This window comes from Alligator mississippiensis, chromosome 12 (genome assembly GCF_030867095.1).
Source record: "Alligator mississippiensis isolate rAllMis1 chromosome 12, rAllMis1, whole genome shotgun sequence".
NCBI classification, from domain to species: domain Eukaryota; kingdom Metazoa; phylum Chordata; order Crocodylia; family Alligatoridae; genus Alligator; species Alligator mississippiensis.
In genome coordinates this window covers 22,145,714-22,171,673 of record NC_081835.1, presented here as the reverse complement: position 1 = coordinate 22,171,673, position 25,960 = coordinate 22,145,714, and the positions used below count along the sequence as shown (strand labels likewise).

At 40.2% G+C, this 25,960-nt stretch overlaps 1 protein-coding gene and 2 long non-coding RNA genes across 7 annotated transcripts in view; all 3 read right to left on the bottom strand.

Moving 5' to 3' along the window:
• Positions 1–25,960, bottom strand: part of ERC2 (ELKS/RAB6-interacting/CAST family member 2) — a 1,022,300-nt gene that overhangs the window by 789,484 nt on the left and 206,856 nt on the right. The window lies entirely within an intron of this gene.
• On the bottom strand, positions 1,452–25,960 carry LOC132244455 (uncharacterized). Its single transcript, XR_009455863.1, has 3 exons — positions 24,981–25,960; positions 3,098–3,578; positions 1,452–2,900 (listed from the first exon to the last, which is right to left on the bottom strand). It is a non-coding gene; the product is annotated as an uncharacterized LOC132244455 (long non-coding RNA).
• On the bottom strand, positions 4,313–24,942 carry LOC132244456 (uncharacterized). The gene is made up of 3 exons (XR_009455864.1): positions 24,499–24,942; positions 23,870–23,944; positions 4,313–4,375 (listed from the first exon to the last, which is right to left on the bottom strand). It is a non-coding gene; the product is annotated as an uncharacterized LOC132244456 (long non-coding RNA).

Below are 25,960 nucleotides of genomic sequence, written 5' to 3'. Positions count from 1 at the left end.
ATGCCAGGACAAGAAATGTAAAACCTACCAGCACATCTCCACCACTACCACAATTACTACAACAGAATCATTAGCATTCCTGGATCTTATAGCTGCACCTACAGAAATGTAATATATCTTATACAATGCACCATATGCCCTGATGGAAAGTATGTAGGAGAGACCAAACAACTGCACGCCAGAATGAATGTACACTTCTCACAAGAAAACAACTCTCTCTCCAATTCCTCAAAGGGAATTTACAAAACTCCTTTCACAAATGAGCCTATGAATTTCACTTCAATCTACTGGATACAAAAAATCATGAACTAAATATAGACATTGGATTTATGACACATTATAACCTTCCTAACATCTGACTGCCTAGGTAAACCCCCCAATTTTTACCAGCTATATTCATTCCCTTTCCTCCTCTCCCATCTCTCATCCTTTGACTATAGCTACATTCATTCCCCTTCCCACCTGCACCTCCCCACCTGTCTCTCACCTATTGACCAACCCAATTTACATTTTAACTGACTAGCTTTATTGCAGATGTACTGGCCTCTGGCTGCCTTACTACTCTATCCAGGAAGAGTACAGATCATTTGCAGATGCTCCCCCTGCCTGATGAAGGATAATCATACTTGAAAGCTTGCAAAAAAGAATTTCTCGGTCTAATAAAAGGTATCGGATTTACCTGAAGAACTTTGTCCGCCTATTCCTTAGACCAACACAGCTACATCTGACACCCCTGAAGTCCCCAAATAGAAATTTAGCCACTTTCTCTGAAAAGCTGATCTACCCCCATTAACTCTTAAACCTAATTTGGACCATTTAAATGCTAATCTTGTCAACCCGTTGTGTGCACTCTTGGCAGAATCACTCCCATGCTAGGAGACTATAGCAAGACTAAAACCACCTATTCCCATTCATTTACATAGATATTCACTCCAAATCATGCACCCACATGTAAATGCTAACTAAAACTCTTTACACACTTTCCAAAACTAATTAACCCACTTTTTAATTGCCAGTTTTTCTTATAACAGTTCATTTTAAAGTTCTTAGGTTTATCTAAATTTGTTTAATTCTGCCACTTTTCCTTGGGGACTTCACATTGGCTATTTTGGTCAATTATCTTAGTCTTTCTTGTGGATACAATCTGTCTTTGATCACTATCTAGATTGCTTTAATCTACATTTAATTCACTTCTGCTACTTGGGCTTGTATGGCCTTGGACAAGTGATTTTCCATGACTTTCAGAATCTGCCATGAAACAAGCTGATGTACAACCTTCCCATACTGCTGCAGTTTGTTTTCTGAACGTGTGGCTTTCTTTGGTTTCTGAAATGCATACCGCTTACTCAACAGGTATAAGTATATCAACTCACATAAGATGAAGACCTGAACTACAAGTATTGGGTAGAAGGGTCAAAAAGAAAAAGAACAGAACTGGTTACTACTGTATATTTGAAAAGTTTTTATTCACTTCATGATGTCATTAATGAGCAACAAAAAAACACCTGCTTTTCTAGAAACGATTACAACTATTCCAACCATTACAAATACTATGTTGTGCTCCCAGTAATTCTGAAATATCAGTAAACTGCTAACATTTATTACAAGAAGGTATGATGACACAAATTAGTTAAACTAATACATAAAGATGTTTTGGCACGAGACTCCATGTAAGATTAAATTAAATATATACATAACTAAACCACACATGTAAAATTTAGCTTAATTCAAAACACAAAGGAAAAAAAAAGTGGGAGTTTTGAGGACCAATTAACTACAAAAAAAATCAAACTACATTACAAACTCTATAATGTAAGGTGGAATATTACAAACTAGGTAAAGTAACGGCCTAAACTTAGATGCTACAATAAGTTACCTGGTAGAAATTTTCCAGCTACTAACTCTGCTGATACATTACAGAACAATTTGCCTCCTATTTTACTTATTCTATGGCTTCTTGGTCAAATGCTTTCCAGTTATTTACAACTCTCTATGGACTCTTCCCGATAGAATCCAGCAGATTTTCTGGGCCCCTATACTTTATCATATGACCTTAATTCTCAAAGAATTACTCCTTTACACAGTCCTCCAGATTGACTGGTATCTTACAAATGTCTAAAATTCTTGGCATGACTTCATTTCAACTAGAACTGCTTAAAAATAGGTCCATAAATTAGCATCACAACTTAGGGGTGTTGCAAATTCTTCAAAATGCATTTCACACTTTCTATTATTTGCTGTTACAGTATGCCGTTTTTCAAGAGACAGCATTTCAGTGGTGGGGGATCTAAACCCAGTAGATCTACTGTTTAATTCTCTTCTTATACCATTTTAAGTCAGGAGTAGTTATTACACTGGTATAAAAAAAAAAACAAATGACAATAAGATCATAATTAAGTCTAGAGTATGTCAAGTACCCTGGGAAAGAAATGTACATGAATGTAAATCATATTTTAATTTAGCTCTAAGTAACTTACACATAATAAACATATGCAAAATATTTCTATAGAAAATATTTTTATTATCAATACATTTGCTACTAGAAGTGAAGGCCAATTTCTGCGCCAAGTCAACTCCTCCATGTCATTAAATATTATTATGGTTTTTGAAGAAAAGTAATTCCGTCTTGATGTGCATTTCAAGTTCCTGCTATATAAAAGAGCTTCTTTATATTTTCAAAAAGAAAAAGAATATATTTAAAGAAATCTCCGTGATTTAAATATATTTATTCTACAACTCATGGCAACTCTTGATATTGTTTTCTTTAAAACAGTTTACAGCTCATAGCATGATGGAACATTTTTAAAGGAAATATAATCTGTCTGTTGCCAGCATCTTCTGATATTCCAATCTTCAGATGTTTTCTGGAAGGAAATTTTAGGCATCATCTTCAGCAAGCTCTACAAGAGAAAAAAAGATACAATATTATTTTTTAATGTTTTTACCTTCTAAACGCTCAATCCTAGTATCTAATTGTGATTTGGATTCTATTTGTGATCAACACCCTGCCTCATATACATAGCCATGCAGCACTTTTACAATACAATTGTGCACAATCCAGTGAAAATAAATACAAGTCAAGCAACTGCAATCTTACCTGCCTAGATTTACGGTTTTTCAGGCCAAGAAGATCATTAGTCTTTTTATTTGTCTTACTCTTCTCTTATAGCAATATAATTCCTAGCAGATGACATAGTATCTGCCAGAGAAACAGAAGGGGAAAATCCTAAATTGATCTTTAGTTTACATCCTTTCCCAGTCTCTTTAAAATAAAGCACTGATGAATGCAGAGAAACTGAAAGTAATGAAATGCAAATTAAGAGAGAAAAATAAAAATAAAAAAAAAATTCCATATTTATCGATCATGCACAACTTACTAGCGTGTGATGACAAATACACACCTGTTTCAAATGCAACTAAAAATAGTCATTCACTATAACGAACTTACCACCACAGGGCTTGTAGTGACTTCTGTATCCGCAGTCATGACCAGTACCTTGTGCTCAATGAGAGAAGTGGGTCTCTGCTTATACCCTTCTTTTGATCTTCTACATCCTTGTGTTCTCTCTTATCTGTAGCTGACATATAAATATGGAGTGACTCCACATACAAGAATAAATAACCAGCAGTGGTGTGGACTGTCAATGATCTCCAACAGTTTTACATAAGTAAAGATGGTCAGCTCACTGGGAACTTTTTTTTTTTTTTTTTTTTATGAGAAAGTTGGGCTGAATCAAATCGAAGTGTCTATAATGAGTCAATTCCTATTACCACATGTGCTAACAAACCTGGCCTCCAGGAGCTGAATTCAGAAAACATTAGGTGCTTACACCCCACAAAGAGTGAGTGAAAGGAGAGTCAGGTATCTAAGAAATGGATTCACAAGAACCAGCACCCTGAGTTAGAGGTTATCTAAAACTAGCCAACTGGAAAATGCTGAAAACAAGAGCGTATCTTAAACTTTCTCTGAGGCTTAGAAGCCTTACTAAGGACTGCAAATAGTCATTTTCCTGTGCTTGGAATCAACAACATGGTATCTTCTCCTGAACATGGGTGCCTAACCCTTTAAACAAAAAAAAACCCACCTGACTATGATCTTCTTTTAAAATGATGGGGGGGCAGGGAAGAGAAGGTGGTAAATCTGGTTACATTATATAGTCACTGTATCAAATGTATAACTAGCCCCAAACTTTGGAGCAAAAGGGTGATTCTCTGGAAGCAGGCACAGGTTTGGTTTGGTTTTTTTTCCTGATAACAGTATGAAGTGGGACTGGCAATCATATTCACAATCCATGAGTGTACTGGGGCAAGTCACTTCCCTTTTCTTGGGTTCAGTCTCTCCCATTTTTGCATAATGACAATGATGCATATTCACCTACACAAAACAGGTGAAAGCAACAGATTAATGAAAAAGAAATATTAAAAATGTTCACAAAAAGTGCTTCTATACATAAACTATCCATATTGTACAGGCAAGCAGGTATGTGTGCCTAAGTAAACAGTAGTGAGTGCAAATATTGGATCAGCACATATAAATGAAGGTTCAACAATGCTCGCTATGACTTAAAATCTGGATCCCAAATCAATGTTTTGGTGTCTAGATTTTCCATTTGGGTAGAACTAGCCCATCGGTTCTCCAATCTTCTTTCAATAGCATTCAGGACTAAGCCCCAAAAGATATGATTCTACATGTCTCCAAATACCTCCGAATACATTTTTGTTCAATGAGCAAGGAGAAATAGCAATTGGTTGCAAGTTGATGGCAGAATACAAAAGAACAAAATCTTTCAGTTCCCAGGCCCATATACTAGAAATGTAATCTAAAGACTAAACAAGTCCCATAGACTTAGATGCTCTGTCATCTTAAGTTTTGCAGAACTTTGCTGACAACATCAAATTGATGTTCAGAATAAAACTTAGAAGAGTTTTCCGTTCATAAAAAAAAATCCTGCTGCATTTTTAATGCAAGTAACTCCTAATGTAAAACATTCTGAGCTGGGCTCAAATTACAAATGAATGTATTTTAGCTTATGCTAAAAACCCTTTTAACCCCATCACAGCCACTGCCAAATTGGCAGGAGATTTTGGCTGAGCAGGGGAGTTTTCAGGGACAGAGTGAGTGTTGCTGAAAAGCAGACTCTGTCCCTTCTTTACAAAACCTCATTTGGCCATGACTCTGGAAAATATATTTTCTTCCTTCTATATTTGCAAAACAAGGTGTATATCTTATTTGGAGGAAATGTGGTAGTTATGATTTTGTGGGGGGAAGAGGGGGGGAGGGAAAGATCGTGGTCATGTAATTAAAGATTACCTCACACTTCATTTTCACCTCAATTCAGTAACCTTCATTCTAGCATATACTAAATGTTTTGAGTACTTGATTTTCCAATAAATGTTCTTTTTAAATAATTTTTCACTATTTTTCACCAATACACTTTTAACAAAATGTTTGTGTGTAAACTATTTCTTTAAAAGTTGAATACAAATGATCAAGTATAAAGGAGCAAGAGGTGGAAGACTTTTAGCAGAAAATAGGCTAGGTCTCATCTCTTAGTATTGTTTATACAAAAAGAAAGGAAAACTCATTACAAAGCTCACCAGACTTTCTTAAACACTCTTATATGCATCAGTGCACAAATTCGTCATCATCTTTGCCAAACTTTATTTCATACATATGTCTTTTAGCACCCTGTATACACTAGGCATTTGGACAGTGACTTGTTACTTGTCAAGTTACCAGGGTCAGTTAATAGTTTGTATTTTTTTCACATGCCACTCTGCTGTCAATGGTAAATATGTTAAACTTTTATGATTGGATGTAAAGGTAGAGTTCCTAAGTTAGGTAGAGTTTCTCAGCCTAAGATATTGCTCTCTTCCTCACATTTCCATCCTCCTCTCAGTATTAAGTAGTAGTACAGGAACGAATAATTTACCAAGATTTGGCTATTGCTGAATCTCCAAATCAGTCAAGCCAGGCCCATCCCTCGCCCGCTCTCCCAGCCCAGCAATGGCTGCTCCATCCACCCCAGCACACTTTTTTTTAACAAGCCCCGACTCAGTGGGTGCTGCTGGGCAGAGGGGGCAATCCCCACTGCCCCCCCACTGTGCCATGCTGCATAGGGGGCTCTGCAGTGAGCCCCCCCGACCCCCTCCCCTCGCTCCCCCAGCCACCCCCATGGGTGCCCCATCCAGGCCACCTCCGGCCCTTTAAGAAAAAAAAAAAAATTAAAAATGGAAAAATCCCTAGACTCACCGTTCCTCCTGGTAGGTGATGATCCCCACTGCCTCCCGTTCCCCCACGCCACATGGGGGGCTCTGCACAAGCCCCCAAAGTCCCAAGGCTGCTGCAGGAGTGGCGAGTTCTAGGGCTTTTCTTGGGGGTTTTTTTTTTCTTAAAGGGCTGGAGCTGGCCCAGGCAAGGTAGCCGGGGGGGACTGGGGGGGGGTCAGGGGGCTCATAGCAGAGCCCCCCCGTGAAGCATGGGGCAGCAGGGGGGCAGCGGGGATCACACACCCCTCCCCTGAGCCCAGTAGCATCCGATGAGCACCAGGGCTTTTTTTTTTTTTAAGTACCAAGCTGGGGCAGGTGAAGGCAGCCATGGCAGGGCTGGGGTCCCCCCATGGTCCCCTCCCCCAGCCTCCTCTCCCCCCCTAGTACTTACCAGCTCAGAGTCAGCTGCAGCTCCCTGCTGCAGCCACCGGGGACTGTCCAAATCAAAGCTCTCCGAATCTTTTCTGAAGATTTGGAGAGCTTTGAATCGATTCAGATCTTTAAATTGTCCCCTGATTCAATCTGGATTCAGAGATTCAGCCACTGAATCAGGCAGAATCTCCTCTGAATCGAATCACCACCTGAAGCTTCGCACAGTCCTATTCTATACCAGCCTTCAATTCATTTCTACTTTTCCACATTGCAAAAAAGAGTTTTGGACAGATTGCCTCACATTAAAAGTCACACATACATTACAGCTCTTAAAACTTCAGTAAGAATCATTCTATTTTTCAGTGTTTTGCCTGTCAGAACTAAGCAATTCATAGACACATCCTTCTCTTTTCATTACTGTTCTCCCCCCAGGTCAGCAGCTATTCTATTTTCTTCTCTTTCCTTCTCCCCCTGGAATAATCACAATGATTTTTTTTCTTCTGCTGTTCCATTTTCTTCCTCAGTATCTTGATATTTTCCAGGTTAAATATGAACCCGACTCTGCGGATAATGAAACCTACATTCATATTTCCGACAGAAATTTATTACGCCAAAAAAGCAATATTTTACATTTGTACTTTATTTTGGTACTATTAATTATAATTGTATCACCATGCTGAAACAACTTCATTAAAGGTTCTATCTTTCAGACATCAGAAGGTATAAATCCTTGGAATACTATACTCTCCGGCTGAGAATATATAAAAAATTTTAAAAGAATGCATTTGCTTTTCCTGGCAAGGTTTTGACAGGTCATTCACTAGAAAATTGTTGGAAAAATCTTTTCTTATGAATACCATACACATCTGCAAGATGTTTCATTAAAATGTGTGGAGCTCTATTCTAAAATATTACTTGGTACACAACAGCAATCCTTAGTAGAAAATATAACATTTCTATTTAGGACAATAAGATGAGAAGAAAGAAAAATCTGTGTTACTTTATTAAAGGAAGAATTCTTGCTTCCAAAGAGTAAAGGGGGGGGGAGAGGGAGGAAGAAAAAAACCCAAAAACAAAACAACTTATTAAGTCTAGCAAGGGCAATTTGTTTTTAATCCCTTTTTTAATAAAAATATATAGCATACAGAAAGCATTCCAGTATATTTAAAAGAAAACCTCTTTTCTTTCTGTCATTAGGACATTTTCTTTGTCACTAGAGAAAAGTTTGAATGCATTTGTGAATAAATACAAGGATATAATTCTACTTTAGGTGAGGCCATCATAATTTGCAGAGAATTATCAGTGAGGTCCTGCAAAGTAACCATTTTAATTTACTGCATTGAAATAAAGTAATGAAATGTTTCTCTGAGCACCTGTCTTAAATATCTTAGGGAAGAACTTTTGACCAAATTACAGTTCTATTTTTTTATACTGCAGCATATAGAGTATTCACAGCAAAAACTATCACTGAAAATATTTTACAGTTCCACAAAGAATGCCACATATACCACATGTTAAGTAAAATGTTACATATGGTACATGAGTTATGGTATTTTTTTTTTAAACATTAGTTGCATGTGGAATGGTAGTTACCATCAGCTACCAAGTCTCTTCTGAGACATTGTACTCTTAGCATTCAATACAAAACAAAATTCACTCTCCAATCAATTATTTAAAGGGAAAAAATAGCTCAAATGTTTAAAATCAGATCTTCTAGCACAGAAACAATATCTTGTTGAATCTTTATTTAACCTTTTTCTATGTATGTCGATGTTGTTCTTTTGTTAAAAATATACCTGAGACTTTTATAATCTTTCAGTTATAAATGTACGCATTTTCATTTTTAAAAATTATTGAATATCTGCCATTCAGAGTTTGTTACATTTTTTAATATACTGGAAGCTCCTGAATTGCAGTTCTACAGAATAACTGTATTGGTTTGAAAAAATCAATGTATTCATTCTAATAACATCTTGAAAAATGCACAGAGTATTAGATCAGCACATTTAAGTTTACTCATGTTTCCTTTTAATTGATCTATACACAGAAGGAAAAGCAGGGAAATAAACCAATCTTTAGACAATGCACTTGGAAAGCAGCACAAATAACTTTCTATTTCATACAAGATCAAAAGCTAAAAAATATCTCCAATTCTTATCAGGACATAAGAATCCAACATAAAAATAACCAGATACTTGTGCCTATTCTCAGCATGTTAAATGAGCAACGAGAACAAAAATCTACAGCTAATGCTCGTGCTGGCTATAATGATCACATTTTCTCATGCATTTCAGAATGACATTTCTGAAAATTCAATCAAGGTTCTGATTTTCTGAATGAAATCTATTAAATAAGCCAGAAACATCAAGGAGTACATGAAAAAGAAATCAGTCTTCTACATCAGGATACATTTATTTATCAGAACATTAACCAACACTTGTACAGTAACTAATCTGTTACGATTTAAGGTAGTAATGAAAACACTTCCGATCTTTAACCTCAAGGCTGTCAAAAAAGGAAAATAAAAACTATTACATTAAAACTGTCACTGGAGAATTCTCTGAGGTCCACAATAGAATTTCTGGAGCCTACTGGCACATCTGGGAAGAGTTGGTCTCAATCTTTTTCATGACAGTTTTCAAAGGATCTCTGGTTTCCTCCCAGCATAAAAAAGGAACAATTTGTGAAATCTCAAAAACCATTTGCTAACAATCTCAAGCCATAACTCAAGGTGAAGCCATGAGTAAGTTACTTAGGCTCCCACATTAAATAAAGACTGAGCTAATTATCCTACAACCCATTTTATAATTTATTTGTACCCTTACCATCATGCATGCGTCATTTTATATTAACCATATTTTAGGATATACTAAGCCATCTGAACAGATATTCCATTGGAGAAGAGGCATACTCAAAAGCATTTTGTTACTGGATGTACTGTTATGGTTTCCAAAAATCAGAGTTCATTTATTATATCACTCTATACAGGGACTGATATAACACACACAAACATACATTCCAAGGATTCTGTCCGTGCTGTGAAAAAGAAGGATGAGGAGGAATCCTACAGATTTATCTGCACACATGAATCCTCTCCTTATCCCAGGTTCCCACCCCAACCAAGTCAGAAAAACATTAGGTATAGTAGTCTTTCCGTCAAATCTTTGGGGGCGGGGGGGAGAGAGAAGAGAAGAATCCCTGTGATTTTCAATCTACTCTGCTTCTGCCTGACTTTAGACTAACACTGTTGTACAGGCTGATTGATGCCTGCAGCCATAAAGATGGAATTACTTCAGTTGTGGGTTGAGAAATTCCTAGTACATCTATACCCGGTTCTGTTGCATTGCAATCAATTGCAGAATGCCTATGGGCTTCAACAGAGCCATGCCAATTTACAGCAGATTAAGATCTGGTCAAAATGTCACAGCTTTAACAAGTTATTAGATGCCTCTCTCCTCTCGTATATATTCATTGATTCAAGAGCCTACCTTCTCCTTATTTAAAAGATCTAATAGACAAAAAGAAAGGAAAAAAATACAGCAATCATTTTATAGTTTCTTCAGAACCAGGATTATTTATACATTTCAATTCTATTTCTCTTAATGCATGGTATTGACATTACCAGAAAGTCATGAGATTAAAGCTGTGAAATGTGGCTTTTGATCCCGTTAAACATGAAATATTTAATATATCTAATATAATCAGAAAAAAACATATTTATTTAAAATATATTGATATTAGGGCTGTGCAAAGTTTCAGTAGCCAATTAGGAGATTCAACCTGATTCAGGGATGGAATCCGAATCGAATTGGAGACCAAGTAAAAGCTCCAAATCAATTCAGAGCATCCGAATCGATTTGGAAGAGCTTCAGAAAAAGATTTGGCTGATTTTGAGATTCCGCCATAGACTAAACAGGCAGCTGAGAACTGCCTCCAGCTGGTAAATCTGTTAGGGGAGGAGGGAAGGAAGGGGCGTGGGAGGGAGGGATTGGGACTGGAACACCCAGCCAGGGTGGGGGGCCCGTTACTCATGGAGGGGGGCATGGGATGTGGGTGCGGCAGCACTGGGAGCAGGAGCTCTGCCCTGCTGCCGCTTGCCCAGCCGGGGGAGGATGGGGGTGCAGGAATGGCTCGCTCCATAGATTCATAGATTGTAAGGCCGAACGGACCTCGAAAGATCATTGCGTCCAGCCCCCTGCACCAAGCAGGAAAGATAATTGGGGGTCAGGTGACCCCAGCAAGGTGACTGTCCAGTCTCCTCTTGAAGATTTCCAGGGTAGGCAATTGCATCACCACTGGAGGGAGTTTATTCCACAGTCCGGACACCCTGACTGTGAAGAAGATTTTCCTAATGTTGAACCTGAATCAATCTTCCCAGTTTGTGGCCATTAGTCCTGGTTTTCCCCTCGGATGCCCTGGTGGACAGTTGCCACCGAGCCCTTGATGTACTCCCCTACTGTAGTGGTAAGCTGCTACCAGGTCTCTGCTCAGCCTTCTTTTCCTCAGGCTGAAGAGTCCCAGGTCCCTCACCCTTTCCTCGTATGGCTTGCCTTTTCAGATTCTGATCATACAGGTGGCTCTTCTTTGGCCTCTCTCAAGCTTGTCCATGTCTTGTTAAAGTGTGGTGCCCAGAACTGGATGCAGTATTCCAGCTGGGGTCTCACCAGTGCCAAGTAGAGCAGAAGAATCACGTCCTTGGCTTTGCTGGAGATGCATCGATTGATGCATACCAGAGTATTATTTGCTCTACTGGCTACAGCATCACACTTCCAGCTCATATTCACACTGTGGTTTATCATCACCCCCAGGTCTCTCTCCTTCATGGTGCTAGTCAGTTTGGTGCCGCCAAGCCTGTGGGTGTGTTGGGGGTTGTTCATCCTAAGGTGGAGCACTTTACATTTCTCAACGTTGAACTTCATCAGATTCCAATCCGCCCAACTTGCTAGCCTGTCTAGGTCCACCTGTAACTGCAGCCTACCTTCAAGTATGACCACACTTCCCCATAACTTGATGTCATCTGCGAATTTGGCCAGTGAGCTCTTCACCCCCCCATCCAAATAGTTAATAAAGATGTTGAAAAGTACTGGACCGAGCACCGAACCCTGCGGAACACTGCTGTCCACTTCTCACCAGGATGACACAGATCCATTTGCTATGACTCTCTGGTTTCCATCTTGCAGCCAGTTTCTCACCCACCTGACTGTCTCGGAGCTAAGCCCACAATCCTCCAATTTTATCATGAGGACATTGTGGGATTCTAGATCAAAGGCCTTTTGGAAGTCTAGGTATACAATGTCAACCTGCTCTCATGTGTCCAGGTGGTGAGTTACCTGGTCATAGAAGATTGGTTGGTAAAGCAAGACCTGTCCATGATGAAGCCATGCTGGCTGTCATTCAGAATCTTACCTTCTGCAAGCTTATCACAGATAGACTCCTTGATGAACTTTTCTAGGATTTTCCCTAGGATGGAAGTTAGAATGAAATTAGCCAATTAGCTGATTGGCCTATAGTTACCCAGGTCCTCCCTCCTGCCCTTCTTGTGAATGGGCACAACATTGGCCCTCTTCTAGTCCTCAGGGACTTCTCCAGAGCGCCACGAGTTGTGGAAGAGTTTTGCCAGGGGTTCCGCAAAGACTTCAGCCATCTCCTTCAGCACTCTCAGATGAAGATCATCCAGTCCCACTGACTTGATGTATGACTAGTTAATAAAATTAGACATATACAATTCTACAGCAGTAGTAGGAATGCAATTTTTCCTACCATGCTCATCCTCTACTCTACCTGGCATGGTTTTTCCCTTGGTCCGGTGAAAGACCAAGGCGAAGTAGTCATTCAGGAGTTCAGCTCTCTTCTGGGTGCCGGTAACCAGCTCTTCAGAGTTGCTGATCAATGGCCCCGCACCCATTTGTTTTCCTCCTGTTCCCTACATACCTAAAGAAGGACTTCTTGTTGTCCTTGATTCCTGTTGCTAATCTAAGTTCGGTCACCACTTTTGCAGGGAACAGATAAGAAAGGTTAATGTGGGCCATTGTGGAATAGTCCTCCTTGGGGCCTGCCCTGAGCTTCCATAGTTTATAAGCCTCTTTCTTCTTTCTTAAGAGAACCATGATTTTCATGTTTAGCGAAGAGGGCATCCCAGAGCTTCTGTTACCTTTTCTCTCCATGGGAATGGACTTCCTTTGTGCTTCAAGGATCATGCCCTTAAGGAACAACCACTCTTCATGCACACCTTTCGCCTTTGGACCCTGGTCCCACAGCACTTGTCCTACTAGTGAGCTAAGCTTGTTGAAATTTGCATTTTTGAAGTCCAAGACTTCAATTCTGCTACCTGATTTGTCTGCCTTATGTAGGAGAGTGAACACAATGGTTTCATGGTTGCTATCAACCAGATTTCCCTCTATATTTAAGTTGGTCACCAGGTCATCTCCTTTGGCCAGGACCAAATCTAGCAGAGCGTCACCTCTGGTTGGCCCACGCACTTCCTGAGTCAGGAAGAGCTCCTTGACACAGGTCAGGAAGGATCATGACCATTCCAACTTGGCTGAGTGTTCCTCCCAGGAGATGTCTGGATAATTCAAAGTGCCCAAGATGACCATGTCATGTGCACATGCAGCCTTGGGTGAACTCCAGATCAAATTCCTCCCCCTGGTTTGGTGGTCTGTAGTATACCCCTACAATTAGGTCTCTCTTGCTGCACCCCCACCCCACCCCCGCAACTTGATCCAGAGGGTTTCAAGCTCTCTGTTTTTGCAGCCAATGTCAGCCTCCAAGGAGGTGTACTGCTCTTTCACATAGGAAGCAATGCCTCCACCTTTTTTCCCCACCCAGTCCCTTCTATGCAGAGTATAGCCCTCTATAGCTACACTCCAGTCGTGTGAGGAGTCCCATCAGGTCTCCATAATCCCTACTAGATCATAATGCATATGGGAGAGTAGGAGGGCTAGCTCCTCCTGCTTGTTCCCCTTGCTCCTGGCATTAGTATGTAGGCACCTGAGTCCTCCTACTGAGGCCCTTGTCTCCCCATCCTGTTGATGGAGAACTATTCCCTCAGCTCCCGCAAGAGTGGCTCTCCCACTATCCTTATCTACTGGGCTAACTTCTATGTTGGTCCCTGGACACGTTTGAATTTGTGCATCCCCATCCTCCAGCAATCCAGGCGGAAGGGGACAAGTGGCAGCAGGGCATAGCCCCCATAGCTCCCCCAACCAGGGCAGAGGCAGGCACAGCCAGAGGAGCTGTGAGAGAAGCCCCCATGGCTGCCCTGCCTAGCCCCATCCCCCCACCCAGCCCGTCTCCCAACACGTTAAAAAAAAAGCCCCAAAGTCACCAGCTGCAGGAGCAGTGATTCGGGCCTCTGGACACTTGTGGCAGAGCCCTACCATGCAGCACAGGGCAGGTGGGAGGCAGTGCGGATCACCACCCTCCCACCTGGCACCCACACGGCAGCTGCCCTATGGCACAGGTGCAGCACAGCCAGATGGGGGATGGAACCAGGCAGGAGAGCCATGGGGGCTTCTCCTGCAGCTCCCCCCACCTGGGGAGAGGCAGGTGCAGCCAGAGGAGCTGTGGGAGAACCAGCAGCCACTCAACTGTGCCCGTCTCTCCCCGACCAATCCAAATCACCAAATCAGTGCTGAATCTTCCGAAGCTGATTCGGCTGAATTGATTCAGGACAGTGATCCAAATCGAATCACTGTCCTCCAAATCAGCCAAATTCAAATCCAAATTGAATAACTTCCCTATTTGCACAGGCCTATAATATGCATTATCATCATCATAGCACTTATCTCATCAATTTTAGTTATTCAAAACTTCATGCATATGAACCATGTCCCCCAGATGTTTATAGCCACATTCTTATGGAGTAGATAAAAAGCAAGAATATTCAGAGATAAATCTAATAATGTTACTTGCACCAGCACTAGAGACTGAAATGTGTTGTCCTTTGTGAACTCCACTGGAGGTTGTCCAAGCACCTGTGACAACAGAATGTTTGCTAGATACATCTGCTTGCTTTCCGCATACACCCTAGGTATCAAAACATTTCATACAAAAAGGTATGAAGATCGCTGTTGAATTAACTACCAGCTGATGGGCTGCTGCAGTAAAGGACAACGGGCACAGCAGTGATGGCAACTGCAGGCACATGAGCCACTGTAGCAGGCTGCTGCCAGGCTCCAGGCCCACTGGCACCTCCAAGCTGCTCCAGACAGGCACAAGTGTAGTCAGTCTGGCTGCCAAGGTGCTTGCCCACAGCTGCAGTGGCATGGCCTCTACACTGCTGCCCAGCCAGCCACCACCCATGCCATCAGGCTGGGCTGTCATGGAGCCAGAGTTGGCTGTCAGGCCCTTCCTAGTCAGCTGCAACTCTATTACAGCTGTGTCCAGCCTGGGCATAGGAAGCCAGGAGCAGCACAGCCACACAGTTCTTGTGGCCCCAGCCCAGGTTGCAGACCATTGGAAAGGGCCCCTTTGTACCCACCCTCAGCAGTGCCCATGGACTGGGACAGCTCAGCTCCAGCTACAGCCCTAGCCCCACTCTCAACCCTGGGGTGATGGTAGGGCCATGCCAGCCAGCTCTGGCCAGGCTCCCCACAGTGTGTGTAAGCAGGCCACAGAGGAGAAAGCCAGGCAGATCCTGGCTGGGGTCCCTGTGCCCATGCCTGACAGGGGAAACAGAGGAGTTTAATCTCCCTCTCTGCTCCACTTTGCCTGAGGTGCTGCCCAGCCCTGCCCCTCCCCCTCATGGACAAGCCTGGCAAGGGCTGTTTCCCCTCTCCGCCTCCCCACAGGCCAGGATAGGGGTTTAAATCCTTCCCCAACCATATTTTGCAGCCTGCAGTGGAAGAGGGCCTGGCCACACCCCCCAAGTTAGCTTCCCTCCAGCCTTGCAGCTGCTGCAGAAGGGAAGGGAAGGGAAGGCTCCCTCTAGTGCCCCCTGGCTTCTAGCCTGAGCCACTGGAGGCATGTGCCTGCATTTCTGGAATCAACAGTGAATGTTTATTCACTTGCAAATCAGTTCTATCTATGCAGGTTAGACTAACCTGCAAAGAGGGAATCAATTCAGGCTCAGTGCTTTTAATATCTGTCCCTAGGCCCTGGTGTTTGTTCCCATCTAGGTTTCACTCTGCATTACTCCAAAGCAGCATACTAAGTGGTAGTGCTAATTTAGAGTATCTTTATAGAATATCACATTACTAACTTGTATATTTTAAAGACAGATATGTTTTGGAGGGAAACTGAAAACATACATAAGCTAACTGAAGGTGCCCCAATACTGCCTGGTGTCAGTGCGTCTTAGATAATTTGTAATACATCAAGAGGTTCACTTTGAGAGTCTCCAAATAGAAAATGCATCACCTTCCATCTTCTCAGAAAACAGTAAGATCATCTGAACAGCTTGAGTCCCTGAAGATAAAACTCTCAGAAGCCTTTTTAGAGAGCTCAGTGTGACTCTGTAGGGCTAAGTACAGTAAAAAAGCTCAAGGCTGAATCGATTCAATCTTCACAGGCTAATCTAAGCTGCATAGACTGAACCAATAAAGAAGTGAATAGACATTCAATTTTGCTCTGGAAATGCATCCTACAGTGGCTGCGGTAGCCCAGAGCAGAAGCCAGGGGATGCTAAAGCACATCTCCCTGCTTGGCTGGAGCAAACAGCTTGGGCCACGGTTAGCCCACCCACCCTGCAAGGGGGAGGGGTAGTTTGTAGGGTTGGTGCAAAGCATCCTAGGATGCCCTGGGACTGTGAGTTAACTTGTATCTGGAGGGAACATAAGACAGAAGTTTAATAAACCAATTTAACCTATATACCAGTTATGTCTGATAGTACATCCATCCAGCTTCATCTTAAACCAGTTTGAAAGCAACTTACATGCACTGAACTTCTATTGTTGACTTGAACTGGATTTTTTTTATCAATTATACCAATTTGTGTGTAATTTCTCTCTATCACCTAGGAGAATACAGTTCAACTGTCTAGTGATGAGTGGAGGGAAAGGCAGAAGCTATCCAGCATCCATGACTGCAAAGTACACAGGATCCACTCTTAATACTATACCATACTAATTTTCCAGTTTGACAGAAAAGATTTTTGGAAATTTTCTCCTGTTGGTTCAGAATGACTGAACACAATGTGGACATCTATTCAAAAGCCATGTGATGTAATACAAGGAAAGATGACAGAGACATCTGTCCCAAGTCAAGATGTCTAATCTGAAAAAAATAGAGGAACTGGAAAACAACTAGAGCAGCTGTAGGAACCAAAGCAGTCTTGCCAACAGTTTAATATGCCAAGACAAAGCTACAGCAACATATTTCTGCCAATTTCGTTATTGTGAGTTCTAAGGGGGGGAAAAAAAAAAAGTCACCTAACCGACCTGATCACTAAAACAGAAAACTATCACTAGACAACTCTGACAATCCATGGAGCAAGAACATTGGCGTTTCCTGTATGCTTTCCTTGTCCATAGATTGATAAACCACTACAAAATTCACTGCATCGCCAAGTCAGAGTTTCACTCGATACCTTGAGCACTATCGGCCAATATGGTCAGGAGAGATGTCTTGTGATATTACGATCAGATAATATGTGCACTAATTGCAAAGTTTGATTATTTTTGGACATAGTTGTACTAAACCATGCTTCCCACTATTTGTGTTTGTAGTATAATGTTGTCAAGTTCAACAATTTGTATGGGTGGAGTCTGAATTTAGAGTAAGAAATGTTCGAATGCATTGTTCATGAGTCCAAGTGTTTGTCTTGTGCTGCCAGGCTATCCATGTGGGTTCCACAGAGGTGTAACTAATAAGATGTGTGTGCTGGGGAAACCTGGTAAGCCCTCTTTACACCCACCAACTGGCCCCCTCTGCCTGCTGGTTTGTCCTCTGAGCCAGTCTTTCACCACACTTTGAGCACTCCTGAAATCTAGAAATGGTCCCCTCCACCTCCTCCAGCAGTAGGTCTGTCTCCTTCTACTCCCCTCCATAGAGCCCAACCTGCCCTGCTCACTGCTGAAACTTATACTAAAAGACAATTTACTGAGCCAAATTCAGCTGTGAGGGCAACTAGCTAATGGAGCAGTTAGGGCACTGCAGAAGGTGGATGCAGAGAGAGTTAAAACTAATATAGGGCTGCAGAGTGATGTGGGGACAGAGAAGCACATAGAAGAGACCATTAGAGGTGCCAGGGTGCCCACCAGATTTGGAAAACACTAAGCAGAGCAGTTAAGCTGAGGGGATCTTGTGGGCACTCCCTCTGCCAAGGGCTTTTGCTATACTCACTCCACTTTAGTTACAGTACTGAGTTCCAAATCCTATTAATGATATATCCATGACTTGTTTTCAATGAAATAGCAGAACATAAGGGAACTAGTATACAAATCATCTCTGTTTTTTCAGCCTTCACACGAACAATCTCCAATTTTCTCTGGCAAGAATATAAAATTACTGCAGGTGTGGCTGGTATATCGAAGGTGACATCTTGCATGAGACATCACAGATGCATAACACCCTAGGACCCAGAAGACTGATATCCAAGGACTCAACTGATCAGACGGGTTTGGAATCTTATATGCTTGTCTACATGGGCACTTTAACGCACAGTAGCCTATTTTACTGTGCATTGAATCATCACATAAACTGTGCAATTACACAAATGCACAGTAAAATACTGACGCTTAATGTGCAGTAGACTTAAAAATCATTACTGCGTGTTAAGGCAGCCTAATGCACATTTCTTTAGTACCTCATGCTGCATGTACTAAATTTAATGTGCATTAGAAAAAGCACATTAATGCATGTATAGATGTGCCTAGTGTAAGGCAAGTAAGCTTTTGCCATTCTGTTTTGCTCTAAACATTATTATCTGGATAAACATTAAAATGGACGTTTCTTCACTTAAGATGAGAGCAAAGGTGCAGTAAATAGATGGAGGAGTGGGGGGGGGGGGGGTTAATCAGTTTTCAACCTCTTTGACTAACTGGACCTGGATAATGTAGATAGGATGTAAACACTCATAGTGCTCCTGAGAGGCTCAAGGGCAGCACTCTATTACTAATGGTTTGTGTTAATAGGAAATCTTGCATATTTTGGATGCATGTCTCTGAAAAAAAATATGGTTCTTGGGTCCAGGGAATGTATAAGAAGCAAGATTTGTTTGACAATACCTTTTATTGGACCAACTACATAGATGGGGACTCAAGGAGAACCTTATTCCAGGACTTACTCTTGAAGAAAAAGCCTTTTCAAATCTCTCTGCTAGCTTTAACAAAAACAAATCCTACTTCTCTCTGTAAAGACTTTGCCCTTAATCCCTCAACCACCATATGCATTTTTTTTGGCGTTATTGCAGCTACAGAAGGTAAATCTCACGAACAGCAGTCATCATAGTCTACAAGATGTTACTGGATGCATCCAGTAACACACCGTGGCTTTTTGTAAGAAACACCTTGGCAAAAATTTTTTTCTTGTTCTCTAAATTCCTAATTTGGTTACTGATAAAAAACTAATTTCACCATGAGAGCATGTTAATTTGAAATTATCTATTGCTTTTTTCCTAGTTGTTTCCCTCCAGAGATACCCAGTCATTTGTTAAAGATGTTTTTAACCGGGTCCCCAAATAGAATGCTCTTTTTCCAAAGAAAACAAAGAAAAGACACAATGTAGATAGGAGTGTGCTACATGGCCTTCATATTCTAAAAGCACTTCATTACTAAGAAGCACAGTTTTTCTGGACACAGAATTGTAAGAATATCCACTAACTAGTGGGGAGTTCCATTCATTTCCTTTAGAGCACTTTACATTGCTTCTGCTATCTGCCTCCTTAATTCCTTAAGGTTTTAAAGTTGTTGGTATATATGAAGTAGAGCCTAGTACAGCTGCCTCATCTGGGAGGAAAAATGCCATGCGATGATAATTCTTCCTGTTCAAGCTAGTCTTCATCCTCAAGAGTGCTGTGCTTGTTGAAAGAGCTGAACAAGATGCTTTTTAGGCAAAATACATACCAGTATTAGAGTCCCTCCTGGGCAAGATGTTCTGTAAGTCTCTTACAGGTCCTAGAGATCCCAGTATAGCTATTCCTTAATTTTATGGAAATGGGAAAGGACCCCTTGAAGAGGTGGTCCAGAGTATGGATACATGCATCCACATACACAACTTAGGATTCTACGGTATATTAACATTCTAGGAGAGTAAATCAATTAAATTATTAAACAGAATAATGGGTTTCAAAGGGAGTGGGGAAAAAAGGTATAGTGTTCCAGAGGTGCATGACATACCTCAGATAAGAACGAGCAGATCCAAGCATGGAGGAGGAGCTACTCTATGTGGAATTCAGTTTTATACAGAAAAGTTAAAATGCATGTGTGAGTAGGTGCACACAAATAAAAACCACACTGTGCATACAGAATACAAACACACAATACAGGTTTCTGTTTGCTTAACTCATATTTATTCAGAGCAGTTTTATGTTATTTATTTTCAGGAGTTTAAGACAAGATCTTTTTTAGCACATTACAGAATCCCGGAGGGGCTTCCTGTATTAAAGACAAAGTCCAGTACTGTAGAGGCTAAGTATAGTAAAACAGTGTTTTTAGAAACATTGCCAAACATATTTGAATATGCAGTAAATCAGGCCAAAAAAGTTTCAGTATTGCAAACCAAGAGAGAAATTGGCATTTTTATTCTCACCTGGTTCGTGTATCTGCAGGTTTTTTACTACCTTATAACAATATATCCTGTTCTGGTGCTGCATCACAAAATCCTACACCCATATTTTGGATACATTTTACATAATGTTGTACCATTAGTGTGATATTATTTTGATTAGCTTATTAATTTTTAGACTAAAAGGATGGCAAAAGCTGCTTCTGTGATTTATAGCAGAACTTGTACTTTTACAAAAGCAAGGCCACTTTGTTCATTGTTGTTAACAACCCCCTCAGAAAAGTAATCTTAAATTCCATAGGGGAAAAAGGCTATATTGAAAAATGAGATACAAGCATGTGTTAGATCAGGGCTGTCCAACTTCAGAATGGCCAGGGGCCACACACTGTATGGATCACGACCCCCACTGCATTGCCAGTCTTTCTTCCACATCCGTACAGCATACGCACACTCCCTCCATTGTGCAGGGACTCCACAGACTCCCTGGGACTCGCATACCACTCGACCCAGCCCACCACCAAGGGTCAGGGCAGAAAGCAGAAACCAGAGGAGGGAGGGGGACGCTGGAAACCCTGGGGGCAGCAGCAGCAGCCAGAGCAGTGGGAGCTATATGTTAACCTGCAAGCTGGGCAGCCCTGTTAGACTTTCAAAACCAACCAGATAGAATAATGTGGGGAAAATTACTTTTTACAAACAAACAATTCTTAAATGAATGTAAGGGTACATAGATAACCCCAGTGTCTTCTGCCAGGTAATTATTTAAAAGAATGAAAACCACACATAATCACTGTAAAAGAAACCAATTCTTGTGAATGATCCAAAATGCCTTCCAAACTAGAGGTTATAGTATGTGCTTCTTTGGCTCCTCCCACACAGTTGCTCATTTCTCTCCTACTCTACAGGGCAGAAAACTTGCAAGCAGAATTAATGCCACTTGGAAATCTATCTGTAGTTTGTGAGGGATGCTGTGAAATCAGGCAGCATGGAGGCCCACAATTCCCTCTTGATCCAATATTTTCCACCATCTCAAGTCCCAGCCACACTGCAGCTCAAGAACCTCCTACAAGTTCAGAGGTCTACAGGAGCCTGCAAGGTAGGCAATCTTACCACTACAACAGAGTCTTTCTAACATTTTTAGACTACTTTCCTTCTATCTGCTTTGCATTGCAGAAGAGAGAATTAAGTATTTAAACCCTCCATCTTCTGACATTTTAGCCAGAAATGGCAATGTTTCTTCAACAAAAGCTCCCCTTTGCTACCTATTTGCAATAGAATCAGTAATAAGCATTATCCATTTTCCACACTGATTTCAGGACAGAAATCATTCAGGTCAAGGTTTCTCTATGGTATGTAACGATTTTAGTAATCTGGGCCTGAAGTACAGACGTGACCGTCTTTCTCCTATATTCCTCCAAGGCAGTGGAGTTTGCCAAGGTCCTCTGCTCTCCTTTACAAGGCTTAATCCAGGTCAGGCTGGTTGTAAGGAAACTTCATCTATATAACTCCTTCCCTGACAGTCTAAAAAGGTCTCTGAAAAATACTATGTAAAGCTTCAATACTGGGCAAAAGGCAAGTCTTGTGCAATATGGATGCAAAGCAATATCTCAGTATCGTGTTGTATTCCCTCTTTCATCAGTTTCTCTCAGTTCACTTATTTTCCTTCAACTTCAGCTTTATTTGAGGATGTAGTAGTTTCTTAAAAGACGTATACAAAAAACTAGAACTCTTGGTTCCAAAATGATACCTTTTATTAGACCAACTGCAAAATTGCAAGACAAGTTTCTTGCGATTTCCCAGTTGGTCTAATAAAAGGTATCATTTTGGAACCAAGAGTTCTACTTCTTTGTATGTCTTCTTGTCTCAGACCAACACGGCTACCAAGTACACTCCTGATTCTTTAAAGTACTACATTTTAAAAAGGAGCCATGTCTTCCTCCTCATGGTCCAATGGACCCAGTTTTGCTTTTTCTATAGCTGGATTCTGTAATTAGAATTGGTCAATGCAGAAAACTTCAAAACACAGTACATCCATGAACACGGCTGAAACAGTTTCTTATGGGGTGCACCATGTTAACTGCTAACAGAACAGTTTAGTGAGTGAAGACTACTGAATATATCAAATCCAAGACAGACTGTAGTAAAGTACTTAAGTGAAATGACTATCTAGTCCAAAATACAAAAACAACACACAAAACACAACCAAAAAAACCCCAATTTGTACTGCTCCTTTATTGCTCAGAACACTAGAAGCAAAGATAGCTTGGTAAATTGCTCAAACTAAACAATATTTTCTGTGTTTTTACAATTTTCACATCATTTCTCTCTTGTGACTGTTCAAAACTGGATTTACTTAAAAGTCTGTTACAAAGCTCTAAAATAAATAAATAAATATCCCCCGTTATCAATTTAAAATAAAGGTCTTCCCCTCTGCTTTATTTTATTACAGCATTATAAAAGAACCAGTGAAAATAACAAATTGGGAAGGATTGTTTGTGAATGAGAAACCAGCCAGGGAATAAAAGACAATCCTCATTCAAGAGTGCCACCTAGTGACAAAAATATTTGTCTATATTATATGAACAGAGCGAGATCGAGAATACACTCAATTATTATAAAGTTATCTGTTCTCCCTTTATGCGTAAGTGGGATGATTAAATTGCTGAACTGGCCAATCATGGTTCATTTGTTTTTTTTATCCAAAGAACAGATTTTGCTTGGTTGTTTGACAGTTTTCTGGACAAAAGAGCTCCCTACCCAAAAGACAGAGCTTGACCAAAAGCCATAACATGGAGCTTACACAAAAAAAAAAGATTGAGGAGGAAGTGAAGGAGTATATCTTGAGCAACTACAGCCCCAATCCTATACACCACCTCTATCCACCCATAATTTTCATATATTATAAGCCTGACACTTAACGTACATGAGAACATAGGTTTATACAGACCTCATATATATTCTCAGAAACTAAACAGAATGGAGTCCAAAGGCATTTTGTTTGTTTTCTCCAAAAAAGGAAGGATCTTCAACTCTGACAATAACTTATGTTTCTCTCATTTAGGCTAATAAAGTCCCACTTTTAACAGTGGGTTTGAGCTATAATGGAGAAGAGAATTTGACCTAGTTATTGAAGCCCCCATCCTACAAGTACTCAAGCACATACTCACCTTTCCTTATGTAAAGTCTATTAGAACTATTGATCTGAGTGAAGCCATGTTCATATTTAAGTTTTGATTGAAAAAGGCCTGCAGGTCTAATCGTGTTCCCACTATAGCTTATAGCAACTCTTTCACTGACTTCAGCTGGAGCAAGAAAAAATAAGGCTATTTTCTATAAGCAATAAAGATGTTAAGAATTTTTTTTGTGATAAATAACTTTTTAAAAGAAAAGTATAAAGCAAGGCCAATATTACACACTAATCCTGCAAAGATTTTCCTAAACTGAGTGCCAGAATCTTAGGCATATAATAAAAGGCATTTAGGCACTTAGCAAACATTGATTTCAGGAGGAAAGACACCCAAATACTTTACAAATCCAGTACTAAGCAATTCCATCAACTACTTACAAGCCCCTTAGAGTTAGGCATCTGTAAGCCTTTGTAAGATCAGAGCTGAGTAAGCAATGCACTGTACAGCATCCTCTGTGGAGTGAATTATTTGGTAACAGGTTAGAAAAAAAGTTTAATCCTTATTCTCTCTCTTTATTAAATAAAAATAATGAATTATAATTCTGAAAACCCTAAACAAATATTTTCACTCCTGTTTTTTCATACCATGTTTTCTTCAACCTTTTCATTCTACTAAAATGCCACCTTCTCTAGAAGATATAATAGCCAGTCTCCCCCTGAATTTTGTTTTAAACTTTAGTTTCTGAGCTATAGTATAAATCCTTGAAGACTGGGACACAACTTTCTCTTTAGCTGTAAGAATGCTACAGTATACAACATGAAGACTTGACATAATTCGAAACTGTACTCCGAAATTATTTTTTCTGGAATCCCCTCTTAACAGATGTGTTCATATAAAACACTATTATCTACTTTTCATTTAGCATAGTAATTAGACCTACAGCTCATCAAAACCACAGTCTAATCTATGACCTTAAAAACATCTAAAACATCTTACAAGCACATGCTCCTGTCAAAAGCAATACATCTTTTTTTTCTAGTTTCAGAAGGACACTTCTGTACATTACCCAGTAGCAGGATGTCTTGCCAGAAGACTAGCTAAGAGGCAGTAAGTACCACACTTTAAAAGGAGCCGTGTCCAAACCATACTGTAGCTTGCTCTATATACTGCTAACACCAAAACTTAGCAGTATAATTAAGCTGACTACCAAACAGCTGCTTCTAATTAAAAGTTATCAAACAAGAGCAGGTGTTAAGCTTTATGATTTTCCTGACATTCACAATGAAGCAGTTTAAACAAAAAAGAGAAACCTGGTCTCAAGATACCCCCTAAAACCATCTATGTATTACCAGTAGTGGTAGTATATAAAATTAAATGATGTCACTGCTTTTACTAAAGAGTATAAAATAATGTCACCATTTTTAATAAATTTGCTAGTATCTAATCCATAAGAATGAATTACTTGTTCAATGATCACATGCAATTCCTTCTGTTAGTAAAATTTTGGAATTTAGCTAAATAAGAAAAAGTAAATATAAACAAACTTACCAGAAGCTTTAGAAACAGATCCAGCTAAGATAATCTTCTATCTTCCTCATTAGTAACAAAAGCAGGATTTGACTTCGACTTCACACATTGCTGATAATCTCCTTGCCCAAGAATATATTCTTGTACAGTACAGAAATGTATAGCACTCATTTTTAAGAATACCAGCTTAAAACTTAACAGGAATTCTCCAAACATCATAATAATCTTAGGCTTCATTTGTTTGTGTAAGATGTGACATGTATGCAAACCAGAGAGCCTGAGATTCCTCACTACTCCCAATAGCTTTATTTCAGTCTGGTGAAGTTTTGCTTGAAGTTTAAGAAAAGTGAAAGCACCTGGAAGGAAATTAGTCAGCTGTTCCCTGTATCAGTAGGATCATGGTCGTGCCATACAAAAAGAAAACATGCTTTTTTTCTTTCATAATTATAGTATCAATGGAAGATATTAGCTTTAAAATGCTGTTACAAAAGTAAAATGTAATACCTACATATTCAGGGTAATAAATTTATATCCACAAATATATAAGGTGCCAGGAACAGTTTGTACTACAAGAATTGTGGGCAAAGGAACTCACAATGCTGTTAACAGTAGTTAAATGTAATAAGGCATTGTGCAAGTTGTAGCTTTCAGAGGAAAGAAAAATAGCGTGTTCATAAGCTTGGTCCCTTTAATAAGGTGTACATTTACTTCTGTCAGGGCTACCCCCTTTCAGGAAACTTTTGAAAGCAACGCTTGTTTGACATGAATTAGAAAAGAGATCCCTGACCTGACAGAGAAATGGTAGAGCAAGGACTTAGAAAACTGGCAGAAAGAAGAAAGTAGCTAGAATTCAGCAGATACAGCACTGTTGAGAACCTATTTGCAATTATCAATAATAGAAATAACAAAATGGGTAAGTATGTTTTGGTGTTTGTTTGAATGATTATTTCTATTACTACTTCTCTTCTTCTGAATTAAAACAGCAGAATAAGGACAAGGTC